Raw genomic sequence first — 8,523 nt, forward strand, 5'->3', positions numbered from 1 at the left:
TCCATTAGATTCTGTAAATCCTTGTAGGGCCTACAGTGTCTCACTTCTCTGCCAAAAAAAAAAAATTTTTTTTTTTTTAAAATCAGTAAAACCAAGTTAAAATTAACAGCAAAAAATGGTAAACACAAAGCCTGAGGATATACTTTGCCTTAAAGATCACTGGCTGGAAAATCATTCAAAACTTTTTCAACAAACATTTGCTGATCAGCTTCCTGTATACAAACTGGTCTAGTTTATGTTCCTGGAGACCCAAAGATTTATAACATTGTTTCTATGAGGGGAAAGGCAGGCCAGTGTAGGGGATGGATTCTACAAGGCTTGATAGAATGACATAGTGATGGCTGGAAGAACAATTATGACCTTGGAGAACTTGTGTCAGCCAGCAATTATTTGGCAGGGAATAAATGCTGCAAAATAAATAAATAAGCAAACAAAACTAAAACCAGGCCAGCCAGCTGCCATGATGAGAAGCAAAACGGGACACAGGAAGGACTTCTTCCTCTCAGGACTTATGAAAAGAGGCTCCTGTTCCTCTGCCCCCAGCTCAGCTTAAACCTCCAAGTATAGGGCAGGGGCTCATGGATTTGTCTCTCTTACCTTTGGGAAGTATCTGAACTGAATCACCATTCAATTTTGCATATCTGTCCTAACTAGAAATTATGATGCTTAAAGCAGGTGAAAGGTATAAGGAAGTGGAATGGCAGCTATAAAGTGAGATGTCAGTGGTACCTGAAAGGAAAGGCTTTCCTGAGGAAAGCCTGAAGAAAAGATCATTTCTAAAGAAACCAAAAGAAAAGAGAGATGGCACAAGGAAGGTGATTTCCACGTAGAGTCTCTCTCAACTGCATGTAACTTCAAGTGGAAAGCCATAATGAAAATCACAGGAATAGTCCGAAATACCAAAACATCAAAAATCAACATTAATTTAAATGTCATTTAAATTGAGTAAACCATCTCATATGACATGTGTGAATCATTCAAAAATATCAGTACTTCTTAGATTTTGATCCCATCACTACTTACTTCTGCATATTTTTATCCTTGTACCAAGTGACCAGTTTTGAAAATCATAATGGGGATCTTGCTTTCAGTTCAGTTCAGTTGCTCAGTCACGTCCAACTCTTTGCAACCCCATGGACTGCAGCACACCTTGCCTCCTTGTCCATCGCCAACTCCTGTAGTTTACTCAAACTCATGTGCATTGAGTCGGTGACCATCCAGCCATCTCATCCTCTGTCGTCCCCTTATCCTCCCGCCTTCAATTTTTCCCAGCATTAGGGTCTTTTCCAATGAGTCAGTTCTCCACATCAGGTGGCCAAATTATTGGAGTATCAGCTTCAGCATCAGTCCTTCCAACGAATATTCAGGACTGATTTCCTTTAGCATGGACTAGTTGGATCTCCTTGCAGTCCAAAAGACTCTCAAGGGTCTTCTCCAACACCACAGTTCCAAAAGCATCAATTCTTCGGTGCTCAGCTTTCTTTATATTCCAACTCTCACATCCATACATGACTACTGGAAGAACCATAGCTTTGATTAGATGAAACTTTGTTGGCAAAGTAATATCTCTGCTTTTTAATATGCTGTCTAGGTTGGTCATAACTTTTCTTCCAAGGAGCAAGTGTCTTTTAATTTCATGGCTACAGTCACCATCTGCAGTGATTTCAGAACCCCCCAAAATAAAGTCTGTCATTGTTTCCATTGTTTTCCCATCTATTTGCCATGAAGTGATGGGACCAGATGCCATGATCTTAGTTTTCTGAATATTGAGTTTTAAGCTAACTTTTTCACTCTCCTGTTTCACTTTCATCAAGAGGCTCTTTAGTTCTTCTTCACTTTCTCCCATAAGGGTGGTGTTATCTGTGTATCTGAGGTTATTGATATTTCTCCTGGCAATCTTGATTCCAGCTTATGCTTCATCCAGCCCAGCATTTCTCATGATGTACTCTGCATATAAGTTAAATAAGCAGGGTGACAATATACAGCCTTGACGTACTCCTTTTCCTATTTGGAACCAGTCTGTTGTTCCATGTCCAGTTCTAACTGTTGCTTCCTGACCTGCATATAGATTTCTCAGAAGGCAGGTCAGGTGGTCTGGCATTCCCATCTCTTTCAGAATTTTTCAGAGTTTATTGTGATCCACACAGTCAAAGGCTTTGGCATAGTCAATAAAGCAGAAGTAGATGTTTTTCTGGAGCTCTCTTGCTTTTTGGATGATCCAGCAGATATTGGCAATTTGATCTCTGGTTCCTCTGCCTTTTCTAAACCCAACTTGAACATCTGGAAGTTCACAGTTCACGTACTGTTGAAGCCTGACTTGGAGAATTTTGAGCATTACTTTACTTGCATGTGAGATGAGTGCAATTGTGTGGTAGTTTGAGCATTCTTTGGCATTGCCTTTCTTTGGGATTGGAATGAAAACTGACCTTTTCCAGTCCTGTGGTCACTGCTGACTTTTCCAATTGCTGGTGTATTGAGTGGAGCACTTTCACAGCATCATCTTTTAGGATTTGAAATAGCTCAAATGGAATTCCATCACCTCCACTAGCTTTGTTCATAGTGATGCTTCCTAAGGCCCACTTGACTTCTCATTTCAGGATGTCTGGCTCTAGGTGAGTGATCATACCATTGTGATTATCTGGGTCTTGAAATTTTTCTGTGTATTCTTGCCACCTTTTCTTAATATCTTCTGCTTCTGTCAGGTCCATACCACTTCTGTCCTTTATTGTGCCCATCTCTGCATGAAATCTTCCCTTGGTATCTCTAATTTTCTTGAAGAGATCTCTAGACTTTCCCATTATATTGTTTTCCTCTATTTCTTTGCATTGATTGCTGAGGAAGGCTTTCTTATCTCTCCATGCTATTCTTTGGAACTCTGCATTCAAATAAGGATATATCTTTCCTTTTCTTCTTTGCCTTTTGCTTCTCTTCTATTCACAGCTATTTGTAAGGCCTCCTCAGACAACCATTTTGCCTTTTTGCATTTCTTTTTCTTGGGGATGGTCTTGATCCCTGCCTCCTATGCAATGTCACGAACCTCCATTCATAGTTCTTCAGGCACTCTGTCAGGTCTAATCCCTGGAATCTATTTGTCACTTCCACTGTATAATTGTAAGAGATTTGATTTAGGTCATACCTGAATGGTCTAGCGGTTTTCCCTACTCTGTTCAATTTAAGTCTGAATTTGGCAGTAAGGAGTTCATGGTCTGTGCCACAGTCAGCTCCCAGTCTCGTTTTTGCTGACTGTATAGAGCTTCTCCATCTTCGGCTTCAAAGAATATAATCAATCTGATTTTGGCGTTGACCATCTGGTGATGTCCGTGTGTAGAGTCTTCTCTTGTCTTGTTGGAAGAGGGTGTTTGCTATGACCAGTGCGTTCTCTTGGCAAAACTGTTAGCCTTTTACCTGCTTCATTTTGTACTCCAAGGCCAAATTTGCCTGTTACTCCAGGTATTTCTTGACTTCCTACTTTTGTATTCCAGTCCCCTATAATGAAAAGGACATCTTTTTTGGTGTTAGTTCTAAAAGGTCTTGTAGGTCTTTGTTCAACTTCAGCTTCTTCAGCGTTACTGGTTGGGGCATAAACTTGGATTACTGTGGCATTGAATTGTTTGCCTTGGAAATGAACAGAGATCATTCTGTCGTTTGTGAGATTGCATCCAAGTACTGCCTTTCAGACTCTTTTGTTGACTGTGATGGCTATTCCATTTCCTCTAAGGGATTCATACCCACAGTAGTAGATATAATGTTCATCTGAGTTTAATTCACCCATTCCAGTCCATTTTAGTTCACTGATTCCTAAAATGTCGATGTTCACTCCTATCATCTCCTGTTTGATCACTTCCAATTTGCCTTGATTAATGGACCTAACATTTCAAGTTCCTATGCAATATTGCTCTTTACAGCATCAGACTTACTTCCATCACCAGTCACATCCACAACTGGGTGTTGTTTTTGCTTTGGTTCAGTCTCTTCATTCTTTCTGGAGTTATTTCTCCACTGATCCCCAGTAGCATATTGGGCACCTACCGACTTGGGAAGTTCATCTTTCAGTGTCCTATCCTTTTGCCTTTTCATACCATTCATGGAGTTCTCAAGGCAAGAATACTGAAGTGGTTTGCCGTTCCCTTCTCCAGTGGACCACGTTTTGTCAGAATTCTCCACCATGAACTATCCATCTTGGATGGCCCTACATGAATGGCTCATAGTTTCATTGAGTTAAACAAGGCTGTGGTCCATGTAATCAGATTGGTTTAGCAGATATGAAACTACATTATAAAACCATAATAACTAGGATGCCCCTTGGACTCAGATTTGTGATTTGCAAAAATTAGGTGCTCTTAATCTTCAAAGGGCTAAATGCTGAAAGAAACTGAACATAAAAAAAATTTCCCCATAAACAATAAACTAAAAGAAAACAGATGAAGAACCAGACCCTTCTTCCTGAAGACTGGATAAGGTCCTCCTTGACTGCAGAGGAGAACTTAAGAAGAGAAAAAGCAACACTGATATCCTTGAGCATGAAGGTGCTGACTTCTCACCATTCCTCAGGCTAAATTATTAGAGAAACATAGATCCTTCCCTTTGGTTGTGAACCCAGGATTAGAGTGGTAGATTGTATTATTTAAAAACATAAGCTGCCCCTTCCTGGGGAATAATTATACTTCTCTGCTTATCCATTTGACTTCTTTGGTCAAGAAAGTGTGAGCTGTGCTACTAGCCAGAACAAAGTTCACCCTGTTCTCTCTTCCTGCTTATCAGCAGTGTCCCAGACAGAGTCAGTTCCACCAACCTGGACCCAGGAGTGAAGAGGGCAAGAACCAGCAGTACCATGCCTGACCCAGGAGTGACATACAAATGAGAAACAAACCTTTGTCTTTTTAAGCCACTGAGATTTGGGGAGCATTTGTCACCACAGCATAACTGAGTTTACCCTCATTAATACAAGTAGAGATATACTGTGCCCTGCTGTCTATCTGAGACTTGGGTAAGAAACACTCTTGCATCTGTGCTCCACGCTGTGGTGATAATAGAACAGCAATACTGGTGACATGGCACAGCTAGACATAGGAGGAACTGAACCCACTGTCAGAGTTTTTTGTGGGTCCAGACTGATACAGAACAACATTGAAGTCAGTTCTGTATGGAGAAGTATGTGAAGGGAAATCCTGGCCATGGGCACACCAGGAACTGAGCCAGCATCCAAAGACTTACCTCTTGAGAGAAGGTACACCATGTGTTCATCACCCGCTCATTCTACCCCAACACTTGGACACTAATCAGTCTGTTCAGGACTTATTTGCTGCAGTAGGGAGAAAATGGGAGGGGCAGAAACCCAAGTATAAACTTCAAATGACCAAGACTGATGAAGTTGCCTGTCAGTGATAGAAATAGGAGGTTCCAGGTAGAAACTTTTAGAAAAATAGTTACATGTTTGCCTGCCTAAGTTTGCATTCTGAGAAATGTGTACAAATGACACCAAGATAACTTTAAGAGTACATCATGGAGGTTGCATGTATTCAGCCACAGTGAGGTGCTAAGGGTGTAGGCAGGCAAAGCTGAAGCCAAGCATAGACAATGAGAACACCTTATGTAATAGGCCAGCTTCTATTCCCAAACCTGACACTCAAGCTACCACTACATATTTGCCCTGAGAAGCCATCAAGGACCTGCTACCAGCAACGCTTTCAGCTGCACAAATATTTATTCTAGTAAACCTGAAAAAGGAAAGGCAAACAGTTGTAAATAAATCTTGTTAGAATTTTCTGCATTCCATGCACTAAATATTTTTCCTTGTTTTGCAAAGAATGCTGTAATATGACCCTAACATTCTTATCTCCAGGACTGATTGTTTCAACTGGATTTCATAGCCACTGGCTGGGTTAATATTTAATGTTTTTGTATAATTTGAATAATAACACAAAAGACTAAGATATGAATGGACTTCAGAAGTGATTTGTGTGATTAACCTTTAGTCCATTTAAAACAGAGGATTGATTCATTCAAAATAGACGATCAAAGAAATTTTCATTCTTTTTTTATGTGGAGAAGTTTTAAAACAAATAATATAAAATACAATAGGATTCTATGATTTTATGAAAGAAGCACATTGTAATAATCACATCACATAATTTTAAACTTGCGCTTGCAATCATTAATAAATATTTTTTCCTAACAGACAAGAAAATGTCATAATAAATTATTTTCCTATAATTGAATATATTTTTTAAAAGACGCTCAGGTCTCAGCTTCCTTTTAATTTCTGGGACTTAGCTTACTTTGATAATGTTGTATTGTGGTGGGAATGAATACAGTGGAGGTAAAGAACAATGAGAGAAGCATGAATATTAATAAGAATAATGATTCATGTATGTAGGAATAAATATTAAATAGCTAAATATCGTGAAAGCCAAAAATATTTTTAAAAAGACATTTTATAGAACCTTATCAAAGGAGAGTATATTAATTAAAGTAGCTATAACTTTGAAGACTTGCTGTCAGACTCAAAAACGTTAGTATGCTCTACTATGTTCAACTAACTTTAGTATGCCTTACTTTTAGTGTTCACTAGTTATACAAACTTGACCAGTCTCACTCAGTCTTTACAACTATAAATGTAGTAATGTACATATCTCAAATTGAAGTGAAAATTAGCAAGAGATAGTATACTAATTTTTTTAAAGATGAGATTATTACCAGAAAAATAAAGCAGGGTTATTTCATGATGTTAAAAGGATCTATTCATCAAATAATAGAACTTCAAAATGTATGAAATAAAATTTAACAGAACTGAAAGGAGAAATATATCCATACTCATAGTTGGAGATTTTAACATCTGTTTCTCTGTAATTATAGACTGCTAAGTCACTTCAGTCATGCCCCCCAGACGGAAGCACGGAACCCCACAGACGGAAGCCCACCAGGCTCCCCTGTCCCTGGGATTCTCCAGGCAAGAACACTGGAGTGGGTTGCCATTTCCTTCTCCAATTATAGACTGCTAAGTCACTTCAGTCGTGTCCGACTCTGTGTGACCCCATGGACTCTAGCCCGCCAGGCTCCCCCGTCCCTGGGATTCTCCAGGCAAGAACACTGGAGTGGGTTGCCATTTCCTTCTCCAATGTGTGAAAGTGAAAAGTGAAAGTGAAGTCGCTCGGTCGTGTCTGACCCTTAGCGACCCCATGGACTGCAGCCTACCAGGCTCCTCCATCCATAGGATTTTCTAGGCAAGAGTACTGGAGTGGCTTGCCATTGCCTTCTCCGAATTATAGACTAGGTAGACAAAAAATTAGATTATAGATGATTTGAACAACACTATCAACCTGAGTGTTCATTGGAAGGACTGATGCTAAAGCTGAAACTCCAATACTTTGACCACCTCATGCAAAGAGTTGGCTCATTGGAAAAGATCCTGATGCTGGGAGGGATTGGGGGCAGGAGGAGAAGGGGACGACAGAGAATGAGATGGCTGGATGGCATCACCAACTCGATGGACATGAGTTTGGGTAAACTCGGGTGTTGGTGATGGACAGGGAGGCCTGGCATGCTGCGATTCATGGGGTCACAAAGAGTCGGACACGACTGTGACTGAACTGAACTGACTGATCAACCAACCTGACCCAGTTGGCATTTATTAAACATTATACCCTCCAACTACAAAATGCATGTATTTTTAAGTGCACATGTAACCATCACAGTTAGACCATTTTCTAAATCATAAAACAAATTTCAGTGAATCTCAGAGGACTGAGATCATGCTCTGGACAAAATGGTAATAAATTAGAAGCCAGTAACAAAAAGATACCTAGAAAATCCCCAAGTATCTGTAAATTAAGCAACATACAGAAAATAGCCTATTGGTCAAAGAAGAAATCACAAGAGGATTTAGAAAATATTTTGAACTGAATGATAATGGAAACGTTACATACCAAAATTTATGGGCTGCAGCCAAAACAATATTTAGCTTTACGTACCGATATTAGAAAGAAATAAAAGTTCAAAAATGACCTAAACGTCTAACTAAAAAAGATAGAAAAAGAAGAGCAGAACTTCTCTTAGGCCCTTTTCCAGTGAATCCCTGACATTCTGATTTTGATCACTATGTCTTAGTTTTCTTTGTTCTAGAACTTCATATAAATAGAATCATACACTGTATCTGGCTTCTCTCACTCAGCTTAATACTTTTGACATTCACCCCAGTTGTTGCTGTATCAGCAGTTCATTGCTTTTGTTGTTGTTGAGTAGCATTCCACTGTATAGATACAAAAAAATGTATCCATTCACCTGTTAATGGACATTTGTGCTATTTCTAATTTGGGGCTACTGTAAATAAGACTGCTCTGAATACTGCCGTACAAGACTTTTATGGAGGTATGTTCTCATTTCTTTTGCGTAAAGAACCACAAGTAGAATTGCTGAGTCATGGAACAGATGTATGTTTAAATACATATTAAAAAGCTGAAACTCCAATACTTTGGCCACCTCATGCGACAAGTTGACTCACTGGAAAAGACTCTGATGCTGGGA

Source organism: Moschus berezovskii, chromosome 4 (genome assembly GCF_049115385.1).
Source record: "Moschus berezovskii isolate FMDL1 chromosome 4, NW_MosBer_1.0, whole genome shotgun sequence".
Lineage (NCBI taxonomy): Eukaryota > Metazoa > Chordata > Mammalia > Artiodactyla > Moschidae > Moschus > Moschus berezovskii.